This window comes from Triticum aestivum, chromosome 5B, assembly GCF_018294505.1.
Source record: "Triticum aestivum cultivar Chinese Spring chromosome 5B, IWGSC CS RefSeq v2.1, whole genome shotgun sequence".
Classification (NCBI taxonomy): domain Eukaryota; kingdom Viridiplantae; phylum Streptophyta; class Magnoliopsida; order Poales; family Poaceae; genus Triticum; species Triticum aestivum.
Window position 1 is genome coordinate 567700004 of NC_057807.1, and position 15897 is coordinate 567715900.

At 45.7% G+C, this 15897-nt stretch overlaps 3 pseudogenes; 2 read left to right on the forward strand and 1 right to left on the reverse strand.

Moving 5' to 3' along the window:
* The first annotated feature begins 246 nt into the window (after nt 1–246).
* LOC123115035 (uncharacterized) lies at nt 247–3376 on the forward strand (annotated as a pseudogene).
* Nucleotides 3377–10081: 6705 nt separating this feature from the next.
* On the reverse strand, nt 10082–11372 carry LOC123115036 (uncharacterized; annotated as a pseudogene).
* Nucleotides 11373–12268: 896 nt separating this feature from the next.
* Nucleotides 12269–15897, forward strand: part of LOC123115037 (uncharacterized) — an 11921-nt pseudogene continuing 8292 nt past the window's right edge.

Below are 15897 nucleotides of genomic sequence, written 5' to 3' on the forward strand. Positions count from 1 at the left end.
CTCGCTCAGGCTGCGGCATGGGGTTTTTCTGGAGTAGCTCTAGTGCAAGTGGCTACCGGAGCGGAGACGCATCAAAAGGCTTGCCGCAAGGTGGAATCATGCTGGTGGAGAATCATGGAACAAGTCGTGTTGTCTGAGATCCACGAGACACAAAGACAGACAACATCTATCGAGGCCATTGATCTAGGGATCGTCACCCTGTTCCATGATGCGGCTCCCTCGGTACTGCATGAAGAATAGTGGATCATGAAGAAGGTGGTCTTTGAGGGTAAGGATTTTCCTTTCAAGAAGAGAAAATGGGTTGCCTTTGTTTTTACTAACAACAATGAAATTGTCCCGCTGCAACCGATCCCGACTAGTGCTTCTCCAACTCCGAGGATTTCTAACAAATATAGGCCATCTCCTCAGCCAACATCGATTCGTGGAAATGAGATTTCGTTCAAGAAGAGGAAAGCCAATGTGCTCGAAGTAATCGACATGAGCGATGACGATAGTGTCGTCTCAGTCCCACCTACCCAGATCTTAGGGACTATTCTCAAGAAGAAGTGGCCGCGAAAGGAAAACACAGTCGTGGTTGTGGTCATACTCATGGTAGTGGATGTCGATGCTGACGCCGACCAAGCTCTGCAAGTAAGTCGGCCCAACCTACTTCGTCCTCACAAGGAAACCGGTGTTGGCTAATAGCACCTTCTTTCCCAGTGCCTAACAAGTGCCTGTTCACAGCGCGACCACCATTTCAAGTGGCTGATTGGTATGTCCTGGTTCAAAATAGTTCGGAGGATGAAAGTGATGGATATTTGGAATTGGACGAATTCACACGCAGTCAATACGCTCAGGAATTCGCAAGAGAACAATAATGGCTTTTCTTGGATCTGGACACCACCGACCAAGAGATAGACAGGACACCAGATGAGAATAGAGGACACCAAAACCAAGGATGGCCGTGCGCAGCAACACAGAAGACCGCGAGGAGTGCGTTCTGTCGGGCATAAAAGGGAGCACAAAACAAAACCCTGGAGGCAGCAGGAGCAGCATAGAGAGTGAGCTCACATGTGTGGCCGCACTGGACAAAGGCGCAGGCCTCCGAGAAGTAGCCTTTGCAAAGTGATCACCCATGTCGTTGTGCGATCTAGCCACTACCAATTCACACCTGCGCGAACTAGCATACAACATCCGCCATGACCCAGGGGCCACTACCCCAACGTCCTTTTCATGAGTTGAGACGGGCACCACCATTTTTGATGCGGACTAGAAGACGTCGGAGCACCCTTACCCCATCAAAGATAAACATTGCGAGTGCCAAGAAGGGCCGCCACGTGCAACCGTTGCGCATGCACTAGACACCAACCAACCGCGCTCCCTTGGCCAACGCATGACCATCATGCAGACACCGGCACACTGCAGTACAAAACACGACAATCGCAGGAACTTGGCTGCAGAATCTGCCCAGATGGCCCAGGCGAGGAGCGCACAAATCTGCCGTCATGTTCTTTTTTTGATTGAAAGTAGATTTTAGTTTTTCTTAAGAACCTATAAATTTTAGTTTACTAAATAAGTGTAGCCTGCACTTTTCTTTTAAATATGTAACTAAACAAAAAAGTGTAACTTGCACTTTGACTGAACAAATGTTGCACTTTTCTGAATTGAATGAGACTTCACAAAGTATCATCGACTTAGGCATATACAGAGCGGAGACCATCAGAATGACCTATGGAGTGTGGAGCGAGCTGTTCAGCTTGCTTGGTGTGCAGCTTTGACGGCCATGCACTGGCATGGTCCATTACCAGCCAAAACCATAGACACCACCGTGGAACAAACTGAAGGCATCTCACCTAGAAGATCTTTTGAACAAATCACGGCTACTGCACATCCTTGCACAGTTGGTAAAGAAACAAAATTACCACAAGAAAGAAATAGAGGAACTATAAACAAAAAATGCCTACATAAACTGTTCAGATTATTTGTTTAGCAGGTCTACGGCTAAGCTAACCTCTTTTTTTCGTCCCTTCTCCCTTTGCATGGTCCAACAAAAATGTGAAAGATATGCAGATATAGAGTACTAGGTAGGCTGGCCGATCGATGGACAACTGAATGACAAGCATGAGCGGATGAAAGAAAGCAGACCAGGTAGGTGTTGCAATGGCAAGGGATGGAGGATGTCCGCACCGTGCAGCAAGGGAGACTGGACGCCTGGCACCGGCGGTAGCGCAGCTCCATCACGAACTCATTCGCCGGAGCACCCACCAGCCTATGGACCTCGGCCTTCGGCTTGCAGCTCAGCCACCGCTTGAGTAGGACATGCAGCGAGGGCAGACCGACTCGTCATGGCAAAAGATCTCCATCCAGCCTCCACCGAGATCTCCTCGGCCATATCGTCGTCATGCTGCCGTGCATCACGGATCGAGTCCAGGCGTCCGCCATCAGCAAGCACTGGCGCTGGGTAGCCTTCCAGAACCTGTCCCCGCTGCCATGGCTCCTCAAGCCCTCCACTGCCCGTACCAACAGCTACAGGATCTTCGGTGGCTCTGCTGATCCATGCTAGGCCCTCTCTAGCGAGGCCGCGGGAGGGTGGGTCGTGGTATAATCCCATCACTGTCGCGCTCATGCCTTGCTCAACCTCCGCACCGGCGAGCACGTCGCCCTCCCGGATCGTGTGTGCATCCTCGTCAACTCCGACGACATCAGGTGCCCCATGATGATCCCCGCAGCCGCCATGTCTGCCGCCCTGTCTTCTGTTGCCTGCGTGGTTGCTGCCATAACGTCCAGCCAGACAAACATGGCCTTCTGCCACCCTAGCATGCAGTGTTGGACATCGCTGCCGGCAGAGATGACGGCCCCGCACAATGCCTAGGACCTGACTTACCACCATGGATGGTTCTGGGCCGTCGACTCAGATGATGACCTCTACTGCTATGAGGCCAAACTTTCGACATCTACGCATACCATTGTACAACTTGCCTACGAGATCCGCACTCCCCGGACGAACATGGCACATGGGGGGATTGTATCCTGCTACCTCCTGCTCTCCGCTTCTGGCGCCGATCTGCTGATGGTGAGGAGATTCATCTCGCCATTGAGAGGCCGCACGTCGCAGTTTCAGGTCTTCAGGCTACAGAAGCCCACCAGATGGCCGGGCAGGTGCTCTTCGACGGCCGGGTCTGCTCCAAGGCCTTCGACACGGGACAAGCCGGTAGACCGGGCCACATCTACTTCCTTGACGAAGTCTACCCTGGTGGTCCGCACAGTGTCTTCCAGCAGAACGAGTATCCCTGCGCCGATGCCGGCGGGTGGCGTACTCAATCCCCAGCGAGATCGAGCACTGCCTGCCTAGTCTCCCCCCTCGGACATCTCGCCGTGCGTTCGGTACCACCATTAATTGAGCTATACCCAGCAGGTTCAGTTTGAGGCACCATACAGATATCTATCAGTTTATTAGAGTCTTTGTTGTTTGTGTTTGCTCCTCCTCACAGTTTCTTTGATGTTGTACTCTTTGATTTGGTTGTTGTTGTAATATGTGAACCTGAAAGTTCCATATCCAGTTTGCTGTATGTGTGCTAAATTTGAAGTCTGTTTTCGAACTTATTTCATCTATCCGAAATTGTGAACTATTTAGAGTTTTACGCTGCTACTATATAGGTTGCTTAAATTATTTATACGAATCTCTTCTGTAAATTCTAATTCCGACTTTGATATTTTCCACCGTATTGTCAGGAGTGCACACAGCTTCTTATTCTATCGCATTATTGCATCTGTCGATGGCAGAGGAGTTTTTCATGTCTCCCCTGTTTGCATTGAGATGTGATAACTCCAATTGAACATTTGATGTGTTTTCAGGTATACAACAACTACTAGTGAATGTATGTTGTAGACTGTAGCTAGTCTGTGCATCACCATTATTCTTAACCGATGTGTTTTAGCGGCATATACTTACTATATCGTTGATGTGGTTGTCGTTGAAACTGAAACTTCCGTATCCTATTTGTTGTATGTGCTTAATTTGAAGCCGCTTTTCGAACTCATTTCATCTATGAAATTGTAATGTATTTAGCTGATACTAGCTACATATATAGGTTATCTGATTTCTATATGCTTCTCATTTTTTCTTGCTTTCCTAGTATTTGAAATATGTGTATGATTTTTGGTTGTAAATTCTAATTCAGATTTTGATATTTTCTGCCATATTTTTACTAGTGCACAAAAATTCTGATTGCATCGTATGATTGCATCTATAGTGGCAGAGGTGTTTCTCATGTCTCCCCTTTTTGCATTGAGATGAGATGATCTGCAACTCAATATTTGATGTGTGCTCAGGTGTAGAGATCAACTAGTACTTATTGTATGTTGAGCACTCTAGTCTTTATTAGATGACCCTTCTTCACTTCTCAGCCGAATGTTTAATGTGCTTTAGCGTTTTCCATTTATGCCACTGAAGAAACCTCACTTTCTTGAATACAAGATCATAAATGGGACAGGCTGGTTTAACGATGTGAGCTGGACAAAGCAAATGGAAGTTATGATATTACATTGGGCTTCATTATCAAGCCGTTACATCTAAGCTCTATGTATATTTACTATGCCCTCTTGGCACTGTAAATTGTATCTAGGGAGAGCATATGTACATAGACAGAGCAGACTGAGCCAGACAAAATGGGACAGGCTGGTTCACTTAGGAGAATATTTCCAATGTTCATATATAACAAATAACTATTTTTTACTTTATATAACATGGAAATGTTTATTTTGCATTGAAATAAATCAAAAAATCTTTGGGCCTTAGGAAAACTAACACCATTTTCCTTTTTGAAATCTCGGGGGAAGGGGGGTTAAACTATCTCAAATATTGATTAGTGAAAAACTGTAACCTACGCTTTTCTAGAAAATTGCAACTTTAACAAAAAAATGCAACTTGCATTTTCACTAAATTGTTGCATGGCCACCTCTACGGGCGCGTCCTACACATTCCCTGCTCAGTGGCCGCCTTGGTAAGGTCCCGGCCCCATCACCATTCCCCCGATGGCCCTCTCGTGGTCGGAGCCCAGTATCCTGGACATTCACTTGGTCGAGGAAGAGGAATTCGTTCAGAACTTAATGCGGGACACATGCCTCTGCATTGTTGACATGCATTCACTTCAAACCGTGGCCTCGCTCGGGGCTGCGGCATGGGGTTTTTCTGGAGTAGCTCTGGTGCAAGTGGCTACTGGAGAGGGAACGCCATCAAAATGTTTGGCCACAAGGTGGAATCACACCTGTGGAAAATCATGGAACACGTTGTGCTATCCGAGATCCACGGGACACAAAGACAGACAACCTCTATCGAGGCCAATGATCTCGGAATTGTCACCCTGTCCCATGATGTGGCTTCCATGTACCGCATGAAGAATAGTGGATCATGGAGAAGGTGGTCTTCGAGGATAAGGATTTGCCTTTCAAGAAGAGAATGGGTTGCCTTTGCTTTCCCTAACAACAACGAAATTGTCCCGTTGCAGCTGATCCCGACTAGTGCTTCTCCAACTCCAAGGATTTTTCATAAACATAGTCCATCTCCCGAGCCAGCATCGATTCATGAAGGAGAAGATTTCGCTCAATAAGAGGAAAGTCGATGTGGTCGAAGTAATCGACATTAACGATGGTGATAGTGTCATCCCAGTCCACCTACCCAGATCTTGGGGACTGTTCTCAAGAAGTTGCCACGAGGGGCAAACGCGGTCGCGGCCATTGTCCTGGTGATGGTAGTGGATGCGGACGCGAACGCCGACCAAGCTCTGCAGGTAAGAGAGCCTGGGCTGCTTTGTCCTCACAAGGAAAACGGTGTTGGCTAATAGCGCCCTCTTCTTCAATGCCTAACAAGTGCCTGTTCACAATGCCACCACCTTCTCCAGTGGTTGATGGGCATCTCTTGGTTCAAAGTAGTTCGGAGGATGAAAGTGATGGAAGTTTGGATTGGACGAATCCACACGCAGTGAAGAGGTTCAGAAATTCGCACAAGAACAAAGATTGTTGTTCTTGGATCTGGACACCACCCACCGAGAGATAGACGGGACGCCAAATGAGAATAGAGGACACCAAAACCAAGGACGGCAGTGCGTACCAGCGCAAGAAGGCTGCACGGTGTGCGTTCTCTCAGAGACGAAAGGGAGCACAAAACAAAACTGTGGAGGCAGCAGGAGCAGCGTAGACAGAGTGAACTCATGTATGTGGTAGCACTGGATGAAGGCGCATGCCTCCCAGAAGTAGCCTTTGCAAGGTGGTCACCCATGTCGTTGTGCGATCTAACCGTTGCCATTACACACCTGTGTGAACTGCCATGCAACATCCGCCATGATCCAGGGGCCACTACCCAACATCCTTTGCATGAGTAGATACGGGCACCACCATGTGTCATGACGACTGGAAGATGTCGGTGCACCCTTGCCTCATCCAAGATAAACATTGCCACTACCGAGAAGGACCTCCACGTGCAATCGTTGCGCGTGCACTAGACAACAACCGCCCACGCGCCCACGGCCAACGCATGACCATCATGCAGACACCGGCACACTATAGTCCAAAACACGACAATCGCAGGACCTTGGCCACACTATCTGCCCAGCTGGCCCAAGCAAGAAGCGCACAAATATGTCGTCATGCTCTTTTGTTGGTTCAAAGTAGATTTGAGTTTTCTCAAGAACCAATCAACTTAGAAAAATCAACTTTAGTTTATTAAATAAGTGTAGCCTGCACTTTTCTACAGAAATGCAACTAAATAAAAAAGTGTAAGTTGCACTTTCACTAAACGGTTGCACTTTTCTAAATTGAATGAGACTTCGGAAAGTATCATCAGCTTATGCATAGACGGGGAAGAGACCATCAGAATGACCTGTGCAGTGTGCAACCAGTTGTTCTGCTCGCTCGGTGTGCAGCTTTGACGGCCACGCACCGGCATAGACCGTTACCAGCCAAAACCTCTAGACCACCACGGGACAAACCGAAGGCATCTCACCTAGAACATCTTTTGAACAAATCACGGCTACTGCAGACTGGGACTGGAGCGAGCGAGGATGAGGGAGGGCTGGGAAAGGGACCCGGGCGTAGCCCCCCCGGGGAAGTCGCCGTTCACGATCCAGTTCATTCGAGCGGGTTCGAATTTGGATGGATGGGTCTTCTGCGAGGGCGATGCTGATCCGGAGCTTGTAGTTTGTGGGCGGAATTGGGGTTCCCTATGTCTGATAGTTTCGGTGTTCAAGATCGCGCCGGGGCCATTATGATCGGATTTTGTATAGTATAATATGGTGGTTGTTTGTTTAGGTGGGTGGGAAAATCGATCCAGTTGCTTGATGGATGGGTGTGTTGAGTTAGCTTTACTTTTCCCCATGGTATTAGTTATCTTCTTCTTCTTCTTCCTAATGAACTGTGTGTATCTATGGAGACGATAGACTGATGCTCTTATCCTTAAATCCTATTGGGGATCAAGGTCACTTTGTTCCGGTCTATGGAAAAGTCATGATTTATCTTTCCAGTAGGTCCAGGAGATCTGCTAAAGTCATCATTTCATTCTGTTATGTGGGCTTGTGAGTTTGGAGTAATCCAGAATGAGCACCAAGATAACGGTAACCTACAAGAGGAAGTGTGGCACGTCTCGCGCTCATGGGGCTGATGCTCAGGGGGGCGATTCCAATGACGATGTGTTGAACGGATATGGTCATGTAAAGAAGATTGACTCTATCTCCTTTTCGGCGTTATAGAATTGTTTGATATTCGATGTTATTTCGGTTGAATCTGGTTGTCTGCCATTATTAATTTTCCCGCCTTCTAAGATGGTATTTTTTTGCACCTTTTTTAAGGAGGGCGCAAAAGTTGTTGCGTGGAATAGTAGAATATGAGCCAGGTGTTCGTACTAATCTATCATTTGTGTCTTTGAAAATAGTGTGATACCAATATGATGCAAAGACACATGTATCTCAAGATGTCAATAGCTGGATATGTTTTAAGAACACTATATTATTTGTTTGCTGTTTGATACATGCCACACGTGTTTTTAGAGCTCTATCATTAATTGTGTCTTTGGAAATCGTTCATGTTTGATGTTATTTCTATTGAATCTGGCTGACTACGTTAGTTCTGTTGTAGGGTGGAAAAGTTGATGCGCCGAATAGTACAATGTGAGCCACATGTTTGTAGAGCTCTGTCGTTCGTGTCTTTGGAAATTGTGTGGTACAAATATGATGTGAAGTCATTTGTATCTAAAGATGTCAATAGCTGGATGTTCTCAAAGTATTATTTTTTTTATGCTAAGCAGATATAAGAATATGCTCTTGTTTATGTTATGCCATAAATTTAATTACCTTACAACATGATAGATTGAAGCTCTTATCCTAATGTCCTCGAGTTGATGGAGTTCTGTGGCGAAGTCCCGATCTATATTTCCAGCAAGTCTCAGGAGAATACATATCGCCATCGTTCTGTAATGTTATGTAGGCTCGCCCGAGTGGTGTTTTGGCACGGTTCGACATGAGCGCCAAGATCACATTAACCCATAAGAGGAAGCATGGCACATCACTCGCTCAGACGGCTGATGGAGCGACTCCGGAGCCTCCTCCTGTTTCTAGCGGTGGGGTTGCCGACAGCGAAGCCCCGGAAGACGAGGTGAACATAGGCAACGACCTGTTGAAAGGATATGATCATGTAAGAAACCTTGAGTTTGCTCTTTCCTTATCGTTGTAGGACTGTTGATGTTTGATATTATTTGTATTGCATCTGTCTGTCCGTATTAATTCTGCCATTACTGACTTCCCCTCCTTTTAAGATTGCAAATTTTCAAGGCTTATTAAAGGAGGGCACAAAAGTTGCTGCGTCCACCGGTACAACTCGAGCCACATGATTTCATGAAAACTGATAGCGAAGGGTCGGGGTCAGGCCCCTTGTTTTTTCTCTTTATTTATTTTCTCCTTTTCTTCTCACCACCTCACGATACAATAACCACATATAACCGCTTGCACCACGACAAGTTAAATTGATAGGCTTCACTGATTGCAACAACCTGCATGCTTGGTTCTGGCGGTAGAGCCGCTCCATCATGAACTCATTCGCCGGAGCACCAACCGGCCTCTGACCTCGTCCTTCAGCTTGCAGCTCAGCCACCGCTTGAGTAGGCCGTGCAATGTAGGCAGTTCGGCTCTTCATGGCATGGGATCACCACCTGCATTTCGCACAAGTGTATACACAAGGTGTCAGACAAAAGAGCAGGCTTGCATACTTTCTCAGCACTCTCGGTAAGAGGAAGAGATATGATTTAGTAATGTATTCTTTGGGAGCTTTGCAACAGAAAAATGGTGCAAATAAATCCTACTATGTCACCAACCAAATCTACAAATGCAGCACGGTAGTTCCTTTTAATGGAAATTGGCGGGGACTGGCCCCTTCAAAAAAGTAGCAAACTCTAGATTTATCGATAATGTAATGCTTGGAAGCAAGCGCCTTGATAGGAGGGCACAGACTTGAGTAGGGTTTGTGGAGTGACAACAATTTAAAATGGAAGTACAAGGACATCTAAAAGGCTCACCTTATCTTCACTTGCTAGCTCAATTTTTTTTATTAGTCAGCCTCAGGATGGAGGATATCCACATAGTTCCATCTCTGAAACAAGAAGAAAATAGTCATACTGAAGAACATAACGTATTAAATGCTTGGAATCTAGTTACATGTTATTACATCACCAACAACAAATTGCTGGTAGGAATGAATGGGAAAAGAACACGCAGGATTTTTTGATGAAATATCGTCTCCATTGTTGATAAAAATTCATAAGAGCACTATTTTTCTATGTTCCCTGCCTTCATATTTTGACATGAAGAGAAGAACTCTGGCTAATAGAAGAGCAATCTATGCATCTAGTAGAAAATATAACAGGAAAAGGGCCATCACCACACTGAGCCATCTTACGCTGGGAAAATATCTCCAGCAATATATACTAAGAATAAGAGGATCCTAAGGAAAGTTTCAGAGGCCTCTTTTTTTAAAAAAAATTGGACTGCTTACCACATGTGTCACGTGGTTGAGAGGCCTCTATCATTGTTGACAAGAAACTTGAAGACTAAAGGCGAACTCACTTAATCCTGTAGAAATTCTTTTACAGCCGAGGAAGAAGTTTAGGTTCGACCATGCAAAACAGTTCGCATTTCGATGTGAGGAAGCAAAACACACGGTCTATCGGAATCAGCATAAATATTGAATATGCTGCAAGAGGTCTTACTGGTTCGACGAAGTGACTTGTGAAAACCAGACTTGGGTAGTTATTCGCTCATGCGAGACTGCTTCTAGGCTTGGACTATCCTCCGTAGTAGTTTCAGTTTTCGAACCTTTCCTTGAGAGAAGAATTTGATTTTTATGATTTCTTCGTTATTGCCACGACTAAACTTCATAAGGGCTCCTCAAGCTCTTCTTTGTCAATCGTCTCATGATTCTATCCATCTTTAGAAATTTCTGCATTGTTCTGTTTGGGATGAAAGTGTAGTTAGAACAAGCAAATGTTGTGGCATCAAACTTGCATATGAAATTATGTTATGATAACACTTCAATATGACCCGCTTTTAATTTGCCGATGTTGTCATCATGGTAGATTTTCGTGCCGAGGCCTTCTCAGGCATCTGATCGCAATCTTCAGATGTATTTGGCAATTTACCGAGTTAAAACGTCTGGGATGTGATAGTCTTTCTTGCAGCTTTGGTTCTCCGAGTAGACTCTGTTGATATCTTTGGGGTTCTAACCAAGGAATAGTTGGAGCCTCAAAAGCATAAACTTCTGCCTTATTTTCCAAAATGGCAGTTATCCTACATTCATTATGAAGAAAAAAGTTGCTCGTTTAATTATGGAGAACCGGGCAAAAACAATCAAACACGCTAAGCGGCACACATAAGAAACCCCACGCACACCGCTCCAAAGAGGGTCTCGGCAAGACATCACGTAGGCGTCGTCGTCATCACTCCTCCCTTAGAGGGGTCACTGCCATCCCTACACTCTGAGCATACGACCTCGACTTCATCGTAGGCAGTTGTCGACTCAATCCACACTGCATAGGCCGTGAGAGGTAGCATGAAGATCCGCGCCAAAATTCAGCCTCCCACGTCCAGACAGCAAAGCTCCAACTTTGATGGAGAGCTACGAAGAAAAACTAGGCATGGCAGGCACCGCGGAAGATCGCTGAATGGGCCACCTGCAGTTAGTCATCGTACACCACAGGGCTAGCTCTGCCGCCACAGCTTTGACTTCATAGCAACAGACAAACCAAGGCAACCCCGTGGTCACACCGGAGAAGAGACGACTACCTCAACCTTCGTGTGTCGCCACAATGCCCCCACCACCATCGTTGCCTTAGAAGCCCCGATGTCACAAGCCATCGGCATCCATCGGTCCCGTTATAGCCGATGCCGAGCTCCCAAGACGAAGTCCCCAAGAGTGAGTACGACATCGAGGCGCTGCCATTGTCCCATCAAAGGTCAAGGGTATCCCCTGGAGAGGCCGAGCTAGCCGGATCCGCGCGGGAGGGGTGCAGCAGCAAAGCAACGATGCCTCCAGGAAGGTAAACAATGGCCACAGCCGCCTCCATCACTGGTCACGACACATGGTCTTCACCCAAGCTCCCACACCACCTTAGCCACATATCATCCCACACCGGCGTCTCCAAGCCCACCAACCAGTACTACCACCGAAGCAGCCCATCGACGAAGAAGCAGCACCGACATCCGCCGCCACAAATCGCACCTCAGGAGACCACTGACGGCCAACCTCCAGAACGAGGCACCATATCCGTCAATGATCGTCTGGACGCAGAGCCACCGAACATAGCGCAAGTCGTAATGCCCCGTCGAGCACCGTGTAGACAAGGAAGGGAGGAGCGCCGCCCGAAGCCAAGAACCACCTCGGTTCCAAACCGCAGCCAAGCATCAGATGCGCCGACCCGCCCCATGTGCACCACCGCGGCCGCTGGAGACCAGATCTACAAAACCCGCAGCTGGAGGCGCCCTTCCTTTTCATTCAGGGCCCCCAATCCGTGCGCCACCACACTCTTCGTGGCCAAAGCCGCAGCCCGAGCGCCGCACAGGCCACCCGAGCCCCTCTGCCTTGTGCCCCGCCTGGCCTCCAACATGCCGGAGCATTCGCCCAGCAGGACGCAGCTCCGCGTTGAGTACCGCGCCGGGCCAGTAGGCCCATCCACGCCCCCCCCCCGCCCCCCCAACCTCCCGTGAGGACAAGTGCGGCCACACCACCACCGGTCGACGATCAGAGAAACTGCATGCCGCCCCGTCTCATGTGCGCCACCACGTCGCCGTCCTTTACCATGGTACACGGCGGCATCCATGGACCTGCAGATGCTAGCTGGAACCGCCGCGTCCCAAGCAGCCTGCCACAAGCGCTGGCCGCTGCAGCCGTCACCGGCCACGCCGGGAACGGGCTCGGGCCCCTGACCCGCGCCCTCCACGCAGCAGCGCCAAGGACGCGATGGTACGCCGCATCACCCTCACCACTATGTTTCCCGGGCCGCCATCTCGGCCTACCAGTGCCGCCCCCAGTCGAACTCGAAGGCTGCCAACACCATGACGAGAAGCCTCCCACGATACCATTAATTTAGCCGCGGGGACCCACCGCCACCGCAGCGACAGGAGCAGGCAGCAGCGGCGGCGAGGAAGCACAGGGGAGGAAGAACTTGGGGTGGCGGCGGTTTCGCCCCCAGTGCCGCCTGGGTGCGAGGGGATAAAATTAAAATCTGCCTTATGTGGAAACGAATTATTCCAGGTAGCATGGACACTTATATCAGCCCTTCAAATAAGGAAACAATCAATCATGATAGCTAGCGACATGTAGCTAAGTACCTGAGTCCAGATCGCATGAACAAAAATAAAGGTGGCTGGAATTCTAAGCTTTTGCTTCACAGAACAAAAATGTATATACTTTTATTTGCAAGCGTGTGTTGAGCCAGTGTTTTATTAGACAAGATAATAATCTAGCAGGTAGTCGGCACGAAGAGCTGTGATAGCTGTTACAACTCATGTAAGATTTATAGAGTAGAGTCCAGAGTAGTGTAATTATAAGGAAATGTCCTACTCTACCACCGAGCTCAAATGAGCTCGGGTGAATAGTAAATTTAGAAAAAAAATACTACAAAATTTAATTTTTTTTAATGGCAAACAGTGACAAATTTTCTGGATTCTTGCAAAATTTCAACATGAAAGAGCGTTCATGGAAGTTGTTGCAAAAATAACAAAATTAACACTTCAAAATGCTTTTGAAAATAGCACTTTTGAAGCATTGGTTCTATTTTATCTTTGCCACAATTCCAGGAATGTTGTTCCTTGACGAAATTTTGCAAGCATCCAAAAAATTTATCAATGTTTAGTACAAAAAATATTCAAATTCTTTGAACTTTTTCATATTATTTTGGAAGTTACTGTTCACCCGAGCGCATTTGAGGTCGGGCTGAGAAACATCACGTCTTATAAGCTGGTATACTCTCACTAATTACGAGAAGGAACAATTTTTTATTCAGATGCATACAAAAATAAATGTACTCTTATTCTTCACAACAATGTTAAGTGCACTTTCAGTTATATAATGGTCCAAAGAAGCTAATTGTTTCTGCAGCTATTAATAAATGGTGTGTGTAAAGGTGGAGAGCGGCGTTTCGGTGCCCGGGTGCATCTGCACCCGGTCAAACAAAATTCATAAAAAATTCAGAAAAATTCAGAAAAATTCAAAAAATTCCAAAAAAAATTAGGTGGTAGACAATTTGATGCGTGAGGTACGCTCCAATTTTCAAAACATTTGGACTTCTGTGCAGCTCTCAGCAAAAAAGACAAATCAGACCAGAACAGTATATGAACAGTACACATTTTTACAAACCTCCGATTTGTCTTATTTGCTGAGAGCTGAACAGAAGTCCAAATGTTTTGAAAATTGGAGCCTACCTCACGCATCAAATTGTCCACCACCCCAATTTGTTTTAGAATTTTTAGAATATTTTTAGTATGTATTTTGAGTTTTTTCGTGAACACATGTGCAGATGAGCTCGGGTTCAGATTCGAATTTTCCGTGTGTAAAGAACATATTTTACTGAAAGGTACAATTTTTTATATGCAATAACACAATGGAATTGTATTTGAACTCCTATGACTTCAAGGCACTAGTAGAAAAAGGACTTTTAGTCCTGGTTCATAAGGGCCTTTAGTCCCGGTTTTGGAACTGGGACTAAAGGGTAGTTAGTAAAGCCTCCCTAGGGCTGGGCATTCGGTTTATATGGTTAATACGGTTTGGTTTATTCGGTGTTTTATAATTTCGGTTTTGAAGAAATGGAAACCGAATTAATCACACAATATTTAGAAACCGAACCATATTAACCATAATATATCGGTTCGGTTTATTCGGTTAACCGAAAAACCAAAATACGTGCACTCATCAGTATATATCACAAGAGCTAGCAACCTTAACATGTGTTATGTACGGAAGAATATATGTGATGCGTGTAAACTAAGCAACTCATGCACTAATTGATACACCAATTGCTAGTTACTTCCATAACCAAGCGCCGGGCATGCATACATACTCCTACGAGTACTAGTTAGATTGTGAGATTAGAAACTCATCTAGCGGCTGGCCTGACGTCTGCCACAACCAACAAGTATTTGCCAGAGGACGCGCCCCCGCTGCACTTTCAAAAACAAGGTATTGCATGGGGTATCGTACATATCGGTTTTTTCGGTGTATTCGGTTTTTGGACACTGGAAACCGAACAAAAACCAAACATCAAACAACCTTAAAATTTCCCACCGAACAAAAAATCGAATCACCGAATTAATAGATAAATCGGTTAATATGGTTCGGTTCGGTTCGGTCTTTCGGTTTTCGGTTCAAAAGTGCCCACCCCTAAGCCTCCCCCTTTAGTCCCGGTTCTTACACGAACCGGGACTAAAGGCTCCCCACATGGCCGCTGCCTGGAGGTCCACCTTTAGTCCGGGTTGGTAACACCAACCGGTACTAATTTTTTTAAAAATTTTAAATTTTTTTTTGGATTTTTTGTTTTCAAATTTCTGAATTATTTTAACCTCTCATCTCTAATCACCCTCATCACTGCTCAATTTAACCTCTAATCACCCCTCATCATCTAACTTGCCGGATGGTCACCCATCCTCTCACTACTCCAGCCTGAGCACGCTTAACTTCCGGGTTCTATTCTCCCTCGTTTCCAAGTCTGCACTTGTTGTTTTTCTGACAATAGTAAGATGTCAATCCTATTAACCTCAGGAATTTAGCTTGAGCATGAAGTCACACATTTCACTGTTTGAGTTTGAAACTATTGTTCTAAAAAATAACACTAATATTTAGTAACACTAATATTTCTTGAATAATTAGTTTGACCATTGTTTGACTACAGTTTGACCATAGTATGACCAGATTTGACCAAAATTTAAAAAAACTGAAATAATTATTTAGTAACACTAATATTCTTGAATAATTATTCAGTAACACTAATACTTCTTGAATAAGTAGTTTCACCATACTTTGACCAGATTTAACAAAAATTCAAAAAAAAACTGAAATTTGAGCATAACTTGTTTTCCTTTTTCATATTACCTATCATATTTAGAAAAACAATTCCCAAAAAAATTCGAAACTATCTTTTTTCCTGTTACTAGTGGCGCACCTAGCAAACGGTGCGCCACTAGTAAGTTTGAATTTTTTTTGATTTTTTTGCCTCCAGATCTTAAAAGCCCCGTAACTTTTTTTCTATTAGGTTTTTGAGGATTTTGAAAATGTTTAACAGGGCTCCCCCTGTTAAATTTGGATGTAACTTTTCGAGTAGATGACTTTTCATATAAAAAACTTTTTCATCTGAGTTAGTATGCAAAAGTTATGCCCATTTTACAAATT